Source organism: Bubalus bubalis, chromosome 1, assembly GCF_019923935.1.
Source record: "Bubalus bubalis isolate 160015118507 breed Murrah chromosome 1, NDDB_SH_1, whole genome shotgun sequence".
Taxonomy (NCBI): Eukaryota; Metazoa; Chordata; class Mammalia; order Artiodactyla; family Bovidae; genus Bubalus; species Bubalus bubalis.
In genome coordinates, this window is record NC_059157.1 from 19,811,296 (window position 1) to 19,828,019 (window position 16,724).

Sequence of the window (16,724 nt, forward strand, 5' to 3'; positions counted from 1 at the left end):
TAGAGGAAAATAATAGAATGGGAAAGACTAGAGATCTCTTCAAGAAAATTAGAGATACCAAGGAAATATTTCATGCAAAGATAGGCTAAATAAAGGACAGAAATGGTATGGACTTAACAGAAGCAGAAGATCATTAAGAAGAGGTGACAAGAATACACAGAAGAACTGTACAAAAAAGATCTTCATGACCCAGATAATAACAGTGGTGTGATCACTCACTAGAGCCAGACATCCTGGAATGTGAAGTTAAGTGGGCCTTAAGAAGCTTCACTATGAACAAAGCTAGTGGAGGTGATGGAATTCCAGTTGAGCTATTTCAAATCCTAAAAGATGATGCTGTGAAAGTGCTGCACTCAATATGCCAGCAAATTTGGAAAATTCAGCAGTGGCCACAGGACTGGAAAAGGTCAGTTTTCATTCCAATCCCTAAGAGGCAATGCCAAAGAATGCTCAAACTACCGTACAGTTGCACTCATCTCACACGCTAGCAAAGTAATGTTCAAAATTCTCCAAGCCAGGCTTCAGCAATACATGAACCGTGAACTTCCACATGTTCAAGCTGGTTTTAGAAAAGGCAGAGGAACCAGAGGTCAAATTTCCAACATCCACTGGATCATCAAAAAAGCAAGAGAGTTCCAGAAAAACATCTATTTCTGCATTATTGACTATGCCAAAGCCTTTGTGTGGATCACAATAAACTGTGGAAAATTCTGACAGAGATGGGAATACCAGACCACTTGACCTGCCTCGTGAGAAATCTGTATGCAGGTCAGGAAGCAACAGTTAGAACTGGACATGGAACAACAGACTGGTTCCAAATAGGAAAAGGAGTACATCAAGGCTGTATATTGTCACCCTGTTTATTTAACTTATATGCAGAGTACATCATGAGAAACGCTGGACTGGAAGAAGCACAAGCTGGAATCAAGATTGCCAGGAGAAATATCAATAACCTCAGATATGCAGATGACACCACCCTTATGGCAGAAAGTGAAGATGAACTAAAGAGCTTCTTGATGAAAGTGAAAGAGGAGAGTGAAAAAGTTGGCTTAAAGCTCAACATTCAGAAAACGAAGATCATGGCATCCAGTCCCATCACTTCATGGGAAATAGATGGGGAAAGAGTGGAAACAGTGTCAGACTTTATTTTTTGGGGCTCCAAAATCACTGCAGATGGTGATTGTAGCCATGAAATTAAAAGATGCTTACTCCTTGGAAGAGAAGTTATGACCAACTTAGACAGCATATTGAAAAGCAGAGACATTACTTTGCCAACAAAGGTCCATCTAGTCAAGGCTATGGTTTCTCCAGTGGTCATGTATGGATGTGAGAGTTGGACTATTAAGAAAACTGAGGGCCGAAGAATTGATGCTTTTGAACTGTGGTGTTGGAGAAGACTGTTGAGAGTACCTTGGACAGCAGGGAGATCCAACCAGTCCATTCTGAAGGAAATCAGTCCTGAATATTCATTGGAAGGACTGATGTTGAAGCTGAAACTCCAATACTTTGCCCACCTGATGCAAAGAACTGACTCAATTGAAAAGACCCTGATGCTGAGAAAGATTGAAGGAGGGAGGAGAAGGGGACAACAGAGGATGAGATGGTTGGATGGCATCACCAACTCAATGGACATGAGTTTGAGTAAACTCCGGGAGTTGGTGATGGACAGGTAGGTCTGGCATGCTGTAGTCCATGGGGTCGCAAAGAGTCGGAAACGACTGGGCGACTGAACTGAACTGAACTGAAAGCCGCAGAAACAGATCCAGTGTAAATTTAAAATTAATCCTTCCCAGTTACAAGGAGGTCAGGGTTGATCATTTATAATCCAAAGAGGACTAAAGAAGAAAATGATAGCTTCATATCCAGAGTGGAAAGGATCTTAAAAGTGGTCTATTCTAACCCTCCTCCTTCATCCCATTTCACAGATGGAGAAGACAAGAATCATACTGGGTTATAAACTAAATCAATGGCAAAGTTGGAGCCAGAGAGAAGCCAGGCCTCCTGACTTCCAGGTTTAACGGCTTTGCTAATTTTGGGTTTTTGTTTTTAAAAGAAAAGCTCAGGCTTTTAGCCAATATTAGTCTACACAACTGGACTAAAAATGGATATTCACCATTCTCTTCTGTTTCAACTTAAACAGAATCACACACAAGAGAGGGACAGTTACACAAGCGAACAGTGAAGAGTCTTGGTGTCTATTAAACACACTTGTAACGGTCTTTTCTCGGCCCCAATTCCACCTACCGGGTCAGAAACAGCCCTTGCTGTCGAGGCCGCTTCCTGTATATGCAACTTCAGACTTGGAAAAATCAAACCTAAAGTAAATAATTATTGTGCAATGGAACAGGTGACCTTACTGTGGAAGTACCTCTTACTCTTGGCCAAGGAGTCTGCCCATTTTTCTTCATCAGAGCACAGTAGCCATTAGAATGTATTATATTTGCCTTGAAGGAGTTGAAAAACCTTTCCCACCCCCTTTCCATATGGACAATGAAGAAAACATTTTGCCTTGAGAAGCTTCTGGCATTTTCCTATTCCTAGTTGTGATCCACACAGCCAGCCTGAGAAAAGCTAATGTCAGGCAGACTATTTTGGTATCTCTAATCCCAGAGCTGAAAAAGGCACAGTTACATCAAGTCAAAGGAGAGAGACTGAACCACAAGTTGTATTCCAAGTGGGTTCCATCGAATTTTGTGGTGGAAAGTGAGTCCCGCCTCTTACACAGGCTTTGTGGGTTAATTCATAACCGCTACCCTTCCAAGCCCTGGAGCTTTCTCCGTGTGATTAAAGTCACCAAGAAGTTTCATGATTGAAAACTCCACTTTGCCCAGGATTTATTTAGATATTCCTCTGACAAACTCTCGCTGACTCTGCAGCTCCGGTGGGAATTGTATGAGGAAATTTACCCATAAGTCACAAAGCCAAGCTGATATGACAAGCGGAGGAGAGCCATCTGGCAAATTGTTTGTAAGACACTTTCCTTGTGTTTGTTAAATCCTGTTTCCTTTTAAGTCACTTACCAGGAGACCTAACACACATGGTCTAACCAATTCTGAAAGTCCCCCAAAGCTTTCTGAGTGGGTATAAAATGCAGACTTAGGAAGGAAAACCTAGATTTTTTCAAATGTTAGAATTCTTGATTGTGATGTTATGCAAAAGACCCAGGCATTATGAAACAGACTCAGAAGCTTCCATTACTTCCAATAATTGACACACAAAAAAACAAAGAGCTTTTTTTTTTTATTTGAGCCAAAATGCTTTCCTTAAAGTTTACAAGAGGTTGAGAAGAAGGGGAAAGAGAAAGATACACACACCCACACACACAGAGCTTTATGAGGGCAGAACCAGACTTCTAAGATGGTCATCCTATAGTACATCAGTTCACCTGGGATGATTTTTATTTGTGAAAATTGAAAGGGCTCAGGCTTCCATTCCAGCTGATAGGGGGTAGGGAGCAAAAACTATTAGGCAAGAGTCTAACCAAGCTCAGAAGCATCTTTAATTAGTACTCCATTTCATTTCATAGCACAGTTTACATCCCTCTGGTTGTTCTCTTTGGGCCCTGGCACTGTAAAATGCTAAAGGACTTTATCTAACTAGGTCATCTGAGATTTCCCAATCCTTCTATCTGACTTGGGTAGGTCTCACGATGACTTCATTAGCGAAGGTTGGTCGTGTTGACTCTTTGGGTTTGGAAGAGCATCACTGAGCTTCACACCCCACTCTACAGCCAGCCTGCCACCCCCCAGGGCCTGCGCCTTTCTTTCCCTGCGGCTGGTCCCCTCCCCACACCAGGACTGCAGCTGGGGCCCCTCCCAGGCTCAGCTGCTCTTACTGACTGCTCAGCTGCTGGTGGGGAGCTGGGGTGTTAACAGCTGTGGTTGCCCAGAGCTCCTACAGAGAGAGAGAGATGCCAGGAGTAGAGACCTACAAAGCAGATGAAATGCGTTTTAGCAAACCGAGGTGGTGTCAGGCGAAGAATTTACAAAACAGGAGTCCCCGGCCCGAGGTGAACGAAGGGTTTTAGTAGCATCTCCAACATCCATCTGTCCCCCACGTGCAGGAGGCTGCACTACCTCACTGCTCACTCTGACTCTTCATAAATCTCCCCCACTCCAGGCTGATCCTCATGAGTCCTTTTGCGTTGGGAAAACAGTAAGAAAAGATGCTGGTTTAGATCCTCAAATACCTACTGGCCAGGATCTCCGGGGGGAAAGTCTGGTCTCAAATCAGGGACTGTACATTTTCTTGGACCTCTTTTGTAGCTTAGTTGGTAAACAATCTGCCTGCAGTGCAGGAGACCAGGGTTCGATCCCTGGGTTGGGAGGATCCCCTGGAGAAGGAAATGGCAACCCACTCCAGTATTCTTGCCTGAAGAATCCCATGGACAGAGGAGTCTGGCGGGCTACAGGCCATGGGGTCGCAAGACACGACTTGTGACACGACTGAGTGACTAAAGCAGCAGCACCACATTTTCTTGCTTCACTTGCTCTATCTTTTCAGTGAGAATAGAGCCCGCCCACACCTCCTGCCTGCATTTTTACTACACCTGCAACCCTAACTTTAGAGAAAAAGAATTTGTTTATTTTTAAAGAAAGATATCTATAAATATGATAAATTAGATGAATTGGGGCTTTAAAAAAATAGAATCAGTTTTGTTTCAAATAAAATAACCAAGACCTAGATTTTTGTTTAACATTAGTGTTTGTTTTTCTGTTATTTTATTTTATTTTTTTTAATTTATTTGTTTAGACCACTCCAGGAAGCTTGTCGGAGAAGGCAATGGCACCCCACTCTAGTACTCTTGCCTGGAAAATCCCATGGACAGAGGAGCCTGGTAGGCTGTAGTCCATGGGTTCGCGAAGAGTCAGACATGACTGAGCGACTTCACTTTCACTTTTCACTTTCATGCATTGGAGAAGGAAATGGCAACCCACTCCAGTGTTCTTGCCTGGAGAAGTCCCAGGGACAGGGGAGCCTGGTGGGCTGCCATCTATGGGGTCGCACAGAGTTGGACACAACTGAAGCGACTTAGCAGCAGCAGCAGCAGCAGGCAGCTTGTGGGATTGAACCCACATCTCCTGCATTGGAAGTGCAGAGTCTTAACCACTGAACCACCAAGGAAATCCTAAGACCTAGACGTTTTTATGCAGGCCCCTCAAGACAGCTTGGGTTTCCCTGGTGGGTTATATGGTAAAGAATCTGCCTGCAAGGCTGGAGACCTGGGTTCGATCCCTAGGTTAGGAAGATCCCCTGGAGAAGGAACTGGCAACCCACTCCAGTATGCTTAGCCTGGAGAATTTCATGGACAGAGAAGCCTCACTGGCTACAGTCCATGGAGTCCCAAAGAATTGGATGTGACTGAGCGACTAACACTTTCACTTTCAAGATAGCTTGGTGCCTACAATGCATGGTGAAAAGTTATTTTTCCAGCAGCTGTGTGCCCTTGTATAGTTAATTTTTTAGTAATCTATGTTGGTAAGGGCTAGAAATAGTCTGATGACCTAAATTCTGAATTTGTTGTATTCTACTGGTGCTCTCACTTATTTTCAAAGCAAATAAATGTCATCCCATTTGCTCCTCTCATCTGTAATCTGAGGAGATCAAAAGACTAAACTGAAACCCAGGTGTGGTCTGTCTCACAGGAGTGGTGTGGACTCCAGTTTTCTGTTTATTCAATGTTTACAGTTTCACTGGCCTCCCACGGAGACGCTCCAGGCCACTTTCCCAGCCACAAAAATCAAATCCCAACTACATCCATTTACAGGAGATGCTGAGTGACCTCAAGGTCGGAAGCTGTTTCGCCCCTGTGCTCCCTCTCAACCCCCTGGTCAGGTCGAAAGAGTGAGTCAGTAGAAGATAGAAACAGGAACAAGAAGAAACCAGCATCTCTCTGCTGGGTCTTCCCCTGGTTCTGATTATGCCTGTCCCTCCCAGCCCTCCCCTGCTCCACCGTGTCCAACCCCAGATGATCAGTTTTCAACAGATCAGGTTTTAAGAGGTAGAACAGAACACTGACTCCCAGAGTAGCGGGGCGACGAGACCAGACAGTTTACCAACGTGGTGGTCACAGTTGAGAAATCACAAGAGCATCAACACACGGTGCTTCTTCATTCTTGGAATTTAGAGGAAAAAAAATTTACATCACAGAGTGTTCCACACACAAAGCCATGATGTTACAGGTCCTGGTAAGTGATACGCGCGTTGAGAGAGGAGGGTTAACACTGGAAAAGGAAGCAGAGCTCGCCTCCGAGGGCTGGTCCCGTCGGCCTGCAGTCCCCCCATCCCCCACCTCACACACTGGGACCCAGCTGCATGGTGACCTTGAAGGGGTCTTTAGGAAGACAAGTATTTAAACTTGGACAGTGGGATAAAGAAACATTCACTGTTTATCCAAGGCATTTGTTTCTTTTTCCTTTACTTTACACCCAATACAACAGGCCCCTGTATTAGTTGGGGAATTTATACAAAGTGTCCAAAAACAGGTGAAATTCATGATAAGTGTTGGGATGAAAGGACAACTTGGAGAATGATGGTACTCCCAGCAATCCCATGTCTAGAGGTTCATCCTAAGACATAACTGGACAAAGATGTATCTGTACCTTTGTGTCATTTATTTATAAAGCAGCAAAAAAAAAAAAAAACCAACCAACAAAACTATGAATAAGACAGAAGTTAAATAATTTGTGGTATATCCACAGAACAGATTACTATGGAGCCATTTAAAAACATCAGTGTTAATTTTTTTTTTTTTAATAAGAGACTTCCCTGGTGGTCCATTGGTTAAGACTTAGCCTTCCAAGGCACGGGATGTGGGTTCGATCCCTGGTCAAGCAGCTAAGATCCCCCATGCTTCACAGCCAAAAAACCAAAATGTAAAATAGAAGCAATATTGTAAAAGAAAAATTTTTAATAAAAATAAAAACAATAGTACGAAAATGACATTGAAAATTTACCTAGTGACAAGGTTAGATTCTACAACATACACATTTTAAAAGTAATAGCATTTATAGTATGACTGACTCCATGGCCAGAAAAATAGGCACATATGTGTATGGTTAAATGTTTTCCTCCCCCAAATGTACCCATTATATTTATATTGAAAAGGTTAGAAGAACACATACTGAAATGGTAATGCCAATTATGGGTGGGGGTGGGATTCTTCTTTATATGCAGAATGTCTTTATTGTCAACTTTTTGTATTGAAGCATATGCGTGGGCACACACAAAACCGATTTTCACTGGTAAGACAGCGAGACCTGGGCTTCTGTCTGGGGAGTCAGTGGCATCTGTGCTCCAGGGCACACATGCTGTGCAAACCTGCTCACGGTGGGGGGGTGGGGGTGGGGGGACACGCGCTGGTCCTCTCTGAGCAGCACGCGCTGACTCCTCGATGCCGGGGAGAAAGGAGGTGCCCAGCCTTTGCTAATGTCCCCAGCTGCTTTATGGGACAGATGTCAAGTTTTGTGATTCTGGTCACTCCTCAGAGGAAAATAAAAAACAGCAAATGAGTCAGAGACACTGCTACCTGCCAGGACAAAGAAAATAAGCCCCCAACCTCAAATATATTCCTCTGCACTTGGATGCTGTATCACTTTTCCCTGGGGTCAAGTTCAAAGTGATGAAAGAGATTCTGAAGATTACCCCTGGTTTCTGAGGTACAAAGATCAGATAAAGCATGGCTGTATGTGAGTAAAAACAACAGAAAAAGAGAAAAGGTTGTCTTGTGACGTTTTAAGAGGACACGGCCTTCCTTTTCTTTCTGTCTGGACGCCCCCACCTCCACCAAGTAGTTTAAATTAAGACCATCCTGTTTCTATTATTTCTTCAAGCAAGGACCAGACAGGCAGATAAAACCTCTCCAAGGTGGTATAGGACGTTGGGGGTGGCTAGGTGAGGGAGTCATAGAAAACAAAGAGAAACAGGAACAAAAGGAAAGACAGACCCTAGTATCCAAGCTAGGTTGGGAGCGTTTATTTTATTCAGCTGAAAAGTGTTAGGCTCCAATTCTGAAAGCCTGGTGCATCCAAGGGCTTCCCCAGTGGCTCAGTGGTAACGAACCTGCCTGCCAATCCAGGAGACACAGGAGACGTGGGTTCGATCCCTAGTTCGGGAAGATCTCCTGAAGAAGGGAATGGCAACCCACTCCAATATTCTTGCCTGGAGAATCCCACGGACAGAGGAGCCTGGCAGGCTACCATCCATAGGAGTCAGACATGACTGAAGCCATTATACACACATGCTATGCCTGGTGCATCTAGAACCCACAACTTAATAAGAAAGAGGGGACTTCCCTGGAGGTCCAACAGTTAGGACTGCGCTTCCAACGCAGGGGGCGCAGGTTTGGTCCATGGTTGGGAAATTCAGATCCCACATGCCACACGGCACAGCCAAATAAATCAATAAAATTTTTAAAAAATAAGGAAGAGGGAAGGAGAGAGAAGACAGAAAATCAGTGTGTGTCTCCGGGGGAGTGTAAAGCAATGAACTCCACCGGTTTAACGGGGTGTGAAAGAGACATTCAGACTCCACAGGGGAGGGGGCGAAAGATGGAAACAGAACTGCCTTCCAGACCCTCTGCAACAGAGGAGATGCTCTTTCTGGAAGCCAGGCAAGGGATGAGGATGCTGCAGGTGAGGCCAGGTCAGGCCCTGGGGAGGGTGTGGTCTACCTGGCTGGTGGTGGGGAGGGGAAAGGAAATGGATATTCCAACATCAAAGGCTGTAATGTGCTCAGGCACAGGACCGCATAAAGGCCTTTACTTCTCAAATGTCAGAGAGAGGGGATGGAGGGGGAGGAAGGTTGGGGGTGGGGTGGAGGGGGATTTGGGGGCAGTAGCGGAGATGGTTCAGGAAAGGAAAGAGGCTAACAGCTGCTCATCACTCTCAATTTCGTTTCCTGCTCCCTATGCGCATACACCACCCTAAGAAACAACTTCCTCTCTAAATGACTCTCTTGACCAGGGGCCTTATCCAGCTCGCTGACATGATTTTATCAACATTTTAAAAATCAGTTGCAAAAGAGTGCTTGGACAAACTCCATCTAGCAGTTTATGAAGTCACACATTTCCCCCCACCACATGCTACCATCCTGCAAAGTATGTTTTATTAGCCCTGATTTTGACCGGAAGACCTTAAGGCTCAGAGAAGTTAAAGAGCTTAACCAGGTCACAGAGCATAATGAGGGGTAGAGCTGAGTTGTTAATCCAAGTCTTCACATGCTCTGACGTCCTTGGTGAAGTCATAGGGTCTTAAGGTTAAAATCCAAAAGGTGTGAAGAAGTGGAGATTGCCAGTATACAGGTCATAATGGTCAGAAAGTCTTTTGAAACCACCTCAGTGTAACCTAGCCATAGTCACTTGGGTGGCCAATATGGAAAAGTGGAGTCTGTTCTGTTAGGTCCTTCCCTGCAAACAAGTTTTGCCATATGAATGCACAGAAGGTCTTCTATTTTTCTGATTGTGAAATGAACATATGACACATTATTTCAATTGAGAAAGCAGAATCTTTTTAAAGTGTAAAGTAATAATTAAAAAAGCATTTTAAAGCTGCGCTTTGTTCATTTATGAAATGCTTCTAATAAAGTGTCTGCTTCTTAGTTGAGTTAACATTATTATATACTCAACCCCGCAAGGTTTTGTTGCAGGAAGGCGGACCCCTTCCAGGGCCCGAAACTGGGCTCTTGTGTAACACTCGGAAATGAATTGTCCGAGGAGACACATGTGCTGACAAAGCAGGAGATTTTATTGGGAAAGGGCACCCGGATGGAGAGCAGTAGGGTAAGGGAACCCAGGAGAACTGCTCTACCGCGTGGCTCACAGTCTCGGGTTTTATGGTGATGGGATTAGTTTCCGGGTGGTCTTTGGCCAATCATTCTAATTCAGAGTCTTTCCTGGTGGCGCACGCATCGCTCAGCCAAGATGGATGCTAGCGAAAGGGATTCTGGGAAGTGGACGGACACGCGGTGTGTCCTTTCGACCTTTCCCGAACTCTTCCGGTTGGTGGTGGCTTATTAGTTCCGTATTCCTTATCAGGACCTCCTGTCATAAAACACCTCATGCAAATGGTTACTATGGTGCCTGGCCAGGGTGGGCGGTTTCAATCAGGGTGCTTCCCCTAACAGTTTGATGATCACGAATTTGTTGCGGAGGAAACTGACCAGTCTGGAGAGGTCGCTGGGCACCTTTCAGGATGACGGCCCTAGAGATGAATACCCGCTGTGTTCTTCTAGGTCCCTGCTGACCTCTGAGAAGGCACACCCCACACCTCTGATCAAACTCTCCAGGCAAGGTCGTCTCAGAGCCCTGCGAAACGGGCTGGCTGGAGAGGTTCTATTAATACAACTGTGTTGTGCCAATGTGCTAATAAACCTTCGGTTGCTTGGCAGGATTTAGCCTAAGACTGGCTTTCCTTGTCACTGGGACACCACTGTGGGGGCCCAACCCACTTACCTCTGCTCCCCAGATTCTCAGCATCATTCGAGGTCATCCTGCCATCTGCCCCAATGGTCAGCCTGGCTTCAGTGCGTCACCAATAGTCCCCTGACACGGGGGCGGGGTGGGGGGGGTGGGCAGTGGCAAAGTCGGAATCTGGGGCCAGATCCGTCTTCTCCAAGCCCTCGACCTCTAGAAAGAAAGGACGAAGGCCAAAGTGAACAAACAGACCAACGGTTCTGTCAGTCAACAAGTAGGGAAAAAGCCCTTTTTATTGACTGAACTATCTTTAATCCTCAGGATCTTCCATATAGTGAATCCTTAGAGATCCTCCTCTGGCCGTAACTTCTTTAAAGGTCAGGCTGAATATGTATGCCACTGTAAGTCTGAACAGGAAATAAAGGATGTTCAGAGTATGTACTTATGTAAAACTCAGTGCTTGGCCCAGAAAATGGGGCCGGGGGGAGGGGATGGAAACCATGGACACAAGTTTCTCAGTGTTCCTCTTCAAAAGGTCAACTTTATTTTAACTCTGTGTCCCTGGGTCCAGCCAGGGAAACGCACCCTCCTCGTTCACGTGGTGTAAGACTCCAGGCTGCTGCCGTTTCAAGCAGTCAGATTGTCCCGATCATCTTTGTTGATTTTTAGCCCTTTGCTTATTTTTAGCCCTGAAAGGATGAGAATTTCCTATCCCTCCACCATCCTCTCAAGGCAGTGGGGTCTTGTTTGTATTATCAACAAGGATAGAAAGCAGAAAATCTTTCAGAGTTTTTTTTTTTTTTCCCATCTACACTGACAGTTGACTAAAAGCATTTCCGAATTGGACCCTAAAAAAGAAACATCACGAGCAGGAAAATCGCCTTGATAGGAACGTTGCTGTCTTTAAAACATGCGTGTGAGTCTTCAAAACACAGGAACTCGATGCTAGAGATGGCTGTGAATATTTCCCCTCCATGCATTTATAGGGATGAGACTGGTGGGTAAAATAGATAGCTAGTGGGAAGCTGCTGTTTAGCACAGGGAGCTCAGCTCGGTGCTCTATGACGACCTAGATGGGCAGAATGGCACAGGAGGCAGGGTGGCGAGGGAGATGGGGCAAAAGTTCAAGAGGGAGAGGACATATGTGTACTTATAGCTGATTCAAGTTATTGTACATCAGAAACTAACACAGTATTGTCAAGTAATGATACGCCAACAAAAATAAATAATATCACGATGAGAACCAGTGGGATCAAGGTTTTGAACTTGTGATGCTAGAAGCATAGGTTTTGGAGCTGGAAAGGCGGTGCTTAGAGATTGTCTAATCCAGCATTCTCATTGCACAGGTGAGGAAACAGGCTCATCGGAAGCCCTATAAATAGCTAGGTGCACAACCAGAAGGATTCAAGAGTTTGGAATCTTACATCATTTTTCCACTATGACTTCCTGGAAACTAAAGTGCCTGTGGGTTCCAGGACAAGTGAAAGAGTTGGGTCATTACAGGCCCAACTCTAGATCCTTAGATACTAATCCTCCTGTGAGTCACAGTAGAGTCAGAGGACCCAGGAAACATCCTTTTGCCCAGCCTTCCCTTGAAACCTTTTGTTCCTGCCTGAAAGGACTTGAAGTTATGAAGACTTGCCATTTAAGGGAACATATTTATCCCTGCCTTGGGGCAGACTCACTGAACTGAGGACGCGGTTTCTATCCCTTGTAAAATCAACTTTCCGTCAATGGGCACGTGTTTGGTTTCCTGAAGAGCGCTGAGCTGTTGGAACCCATGGCTCGGGGAGAGGAAAAGCTCTCCTCCTGGCTCTGCTGGATACCTTGAAGGACGCGTGAGCCTGAAGCAGCCATGGAAAGGGAGGGGGCAGGGCATTCTAGAGGCGGTGGGTCCCTGGGGATCTCCAGGCAAATTTCTCAATTGTAAATGGGTGGATTCCTGTGCTTGGGTCTACCAGGGATGAAAATGAAAGAGCTAACATATAGGGCCTGGGGGCAAGAACTAGAAACCAGCTTATTTTAACTTTCTTCTGGAAACTCTTAACCTCCTCATCCTTATCTCCAGGCCTTACCAGTGGACCTTGCTCTGCGTTTTACACTGACTCTTTGTCCCCGTACCCTGGTGAGTGTGTCTTTCCAGGAAGCAAGTTTACTGTGGAAGCCAGGATGGTCCAAAAGGAAGAGAACCTAGTGACTGTCACTCCACAGTGTGTTTACTTCTTTTCATTTGTTCGACATATATATTCTGAACACTTACCCTGTACTAGGAGCTGAGCTTAGCACTGAGGCTCTTGGATGAACAAACCCCATGTTTTCCATGCTCACATTCTGTCTTATGCCTGGTGGAGCTGATCAGGGGTGAGCATTACCCCTCATCTCTTAAACTAGGCTCAGAGACTAGGCTGCACATTTCTCTGCCTTCCACCCATTCAACAAAGACTTACCAATTCTCTCCTATGTTCAAAGCACTGCAGTGGTCCCTGGAAGAATCAGGGGGGCATCCTGTCCTCACTGTCTTTGAGGAAAGATGATCGTATCAAAATAGAACACTCATCTGGGTTGTTTCCAGTTTGAGGCTATTATGAGAAAAGCTGCTATGAATATACTTGTCGGATTCTTTTCATGGACATACGTCTTCATTTATCTTGGACAAATATGTTATGGGAAGGTCCTTTACTGGGTGAACAGATACACTGTGGTATCTGCATCTCATGGAATATTACTCAGAAATAAAAAGGAATGAACTCCTGATACTTATGGTGTCATGGAAGAATCCAAAAAATACATAACGATGAGCAAAAGAGGCCAACCACAAAAGAGTTCATTCTGTATGATTCTATTTATAGAAAGTTCTAGATCAGGTGCAATGAATCTATGGTGAGAGAAATCAGGACAGTGGTTGCCTCTAGCGGGGGAGGATGGACCGGGAACGATACACAGGAGAAAATTCTCTAATTTGTCTGGGGTGGTAGTTCCACCTGGTAGTTTACACAGTTGTCAAAGCTTACCACACTGTACACTCAAAATCTGTGTACTCTGTATACGTAAATTATGCCTCAATAAATATTTAATTTTAAAAAAGACCCCACAAATCTGCAGAGGGAATTCATTTGTATCCAGAATAAACACGGCAAGAGGCTAAATTTGACAGTTGGTGCTGGTTACACATACGTTTGTCAGTTATTGTATTACTTGTGAACTTTTCTGCATGCTTGAAAAATTCACAGTAAAAATATTTTTTTAATTAAAAAACAAAAAAATAGCTATGGAATAGTCAAACCCCCAAGTGAGAAGGGATCCCAGAGGTCATTTAACCCAACTTCCCTCCTTGAACTTGGATCCCCTTAAAACATCCCTGTTAGATGGTCTCCCAGACTCAGCTGGAGCACACCGATGGAGGGAGCGTGTGTACTGCCTCCTGGGGCAGCTTGTTCCAAAACTGCAATGATGGGTGCAGCAGCCAAGGAGGTAGAGAGACGAGGTGTCTTGGACATTGAGAGGGCAAAGGGAGGGCCTCCAAGAGAGCCCACCCTCCTTAGGAGCCGGGTCATTCGAGAATGACCATCCATTGAGCCCCTCCTCAGAGCCTCCGTTGGAGACGCAACAGTGAGCAAAACTGGCCACACCCTTGCAGGTTGCAGAGCTGCAGCCAATAGCTTGGTCAGACTCAGGTTCTTTCCTCTCTGCCATACACTCTCCTTGTCTGCTGGTACTGACCCAGCTCCAGGGCTACTTGGGTGAGCTGATTTGGAAGAAAGGGGCAGGGCAAGGAGGAAGACAGAAGACTTGGAGCCTGGCCTGGAGTCAGAGCTGAGTGGCCAGGCTGGATGCTGGCCACCTAATGAGAGAACCTCCCTCCGCTCCACCCAGGACACAGGCAAGGTGAAAAGAATCTTCTGGAACCCGCTGTTCAAAATACGAAGGCGTTTTCTTCATGCCACCTAGAGCATGCAGCAGAGGGGCGGGAGCTATTTTGGACGGAGCTCGCAGTGCAGCGGAGCGACTCTGCTAGCAGCACCCTCCTCTCTCAGCCGTCACTGGGGAAGGCAGGGTTCTAGGGACCCTGCGAGCCCGACTGGTTCTGTGTCAACCTGTCCCTGCCCAGAATCAGGGTAAAGGACAGCCGCAGGCTACCTTTGCCATCACTTAGAGTTCTAAGGTTGCCAGCAATGGAAGACAACTCCAGATAATCTAGGCAAGAAGACCAATGTATTGGAGAATACAGAGTGGTTCCCAGCATAGGAGAAAGAACTGAATAATCAAGCAGGAAAAGGACAGGAACCAGGGCCACTTGGGATGTGAGTACCAGAATCCTATCAACAAGCCCACTGGGACAAATCCACACGGCTGATCTCACGCATACTCAAGAGAAAGGCGCTCTGAGAAGCCACCTTGATGTGTCCATCACAGGCAGGCAGCTGGATTGACAACCCCACCACGACTGAGGGAAAGCTCATTTCCCCAGGGGAAAATCATGGTGCTGTGGCTGAAAGAGGAAACACAGGGCCGGTGAGATGCCTGGCCTTGTTCCACCATCATCTGCCTCAGGGCAACTTCCAAGTGACAGCACGTTATGGAGCATCATCGTCCGCTGTGCCTGAAGGCACCCGCCAGCCCTCAGCTTCCCCCATATCCCCTCCCCTGTAGTCTCCCAGCTTGGACCTCAGATAGTAAGCACAGGGAGTAGACAGTGTGGATTCCAGACTGTACCTTTCCCCAAACCCACCAGCCAAATGATGCTCACAAATGTGAGTTTCCCAGGCTCCCCAGTTTGGATGAACCTAAATTCAAGTTGATGGGGGGTTGTCCCTGAGCATCACTGGAATGAGTTTCCTGAGTTACCTCTGTCTCGCATGGCCGGGCCCCCAACAGGGTCTTAGGGAGGTCTTCTGTGCCTCCAGGAGGCTGTGATGGGGACTTAGAGGGTCGAAGAGGCCCACGTTCTGCATCCAGGCCAACTCCCAGGATGAGCAGGATCAGAAGGTAGGACCAGGTTGGGGGAGGAGACAGCAGCAGGGACTGCAGGACTCAGATGACGGGGTGTCCAGTGGGGCCAGATCAGCTTAGGGCTGGATTTCTCCAACAGCTGGCTAAGCTCATTCATTCACCTGCTAAGATGTGAACTCCTGAAGGGCAGCTTCTCCAGCGGGCTTTGTTAACTGCTCGGCCTTCACCACCTAGAGCAGCACCCAGCCCGTTTGGGAGACAGAAGTGCTTATAGCTTCAAGGGGTAACACTGTGTCGCCTCCTTTGCTTGGGATCCTCTCCCTCGGAGGCTGGGGTGCCTGTAAAGAGGGGCTGGAAAGGCCATCAGAGGCGGCCCAGGGACGGGCCCAGGCAGCCGGCCAGCTGCTCTGCAGGCTCAGGGCTGGATGAGTCAGGCGCTCGGCCTTCAGCACTGAGCCCAAGAGGCTGTGACGTGGCCCGCCGGCCCCTCTGGGCAGCAGCTTGCAGCAGAAACACGCACATAGACGCACGCGGGAGCCCGGGGCTGAAGCCTGCGGGCCGGAAGGAGAGCAGGAGGCTTATGTAAGAGATGAAGGATGGGGTTTGAGGCCGCTGTCCTGGGCCACTACTCCCGGGCTGCCTTTCTTCCTGCCACTCCAGAGGGTGTGATGAAAAGGAGGGGGAAAAAAACCCTGTGGCTGAAAAAGCTTCACTCACTGAGCTTGAGAGACAAATGCTCATTTAACTCAAGCCCCCCTCCACCAGGGCTTCCCAGGTGGCATCAGTGTTAAAGAACCCACATGACAATACAGGAGCGGTAAGAGATGTGGGTTTGATGCCTGGGAAGATCTCCTGGAGGAGGAAATAGCAACCCACTCCAGTACGCTTGCCTGGAGAATCCCGTGGACAGAGGAGCCTGGTGGGTCACAAAAAGTCGGACTGAAGCGACTTGGCAGGCACACCCCTCCCCTAGGCACTAAAAGGGACCTCCCACTGCACCCACCCGGGGTTAATGGGCCTTAAAGCCACTGAGTTTCCTTGGAGATGCCCTTTGCAGGGACTGATTCCATGCTGGTGTCCTGTGCAGCCCTGTTTGCCAGCCCACCCCACGGGTGTTTGGGGTCTGGTGATGCGGTCCCTAACACAGCCCCCTCTTGGCTTTCTTCCTGTTGCTTCTCTCCCCGCCCCCGCCAATTTCTATGCTCAGAAAGTGTCTCCCCTTGGGAATCAACTGTCCAGAGCCAGGAGAGCAGCCGTCAAGACTGTCCCCCAACAGCCTGGAAAACTCCCCCACTTGGCCCAGCATGGTTCCTCTGAGCCAGGCAAGGGGGCTCACTGAACCCCAGACTCCCTCCTGAGCCCC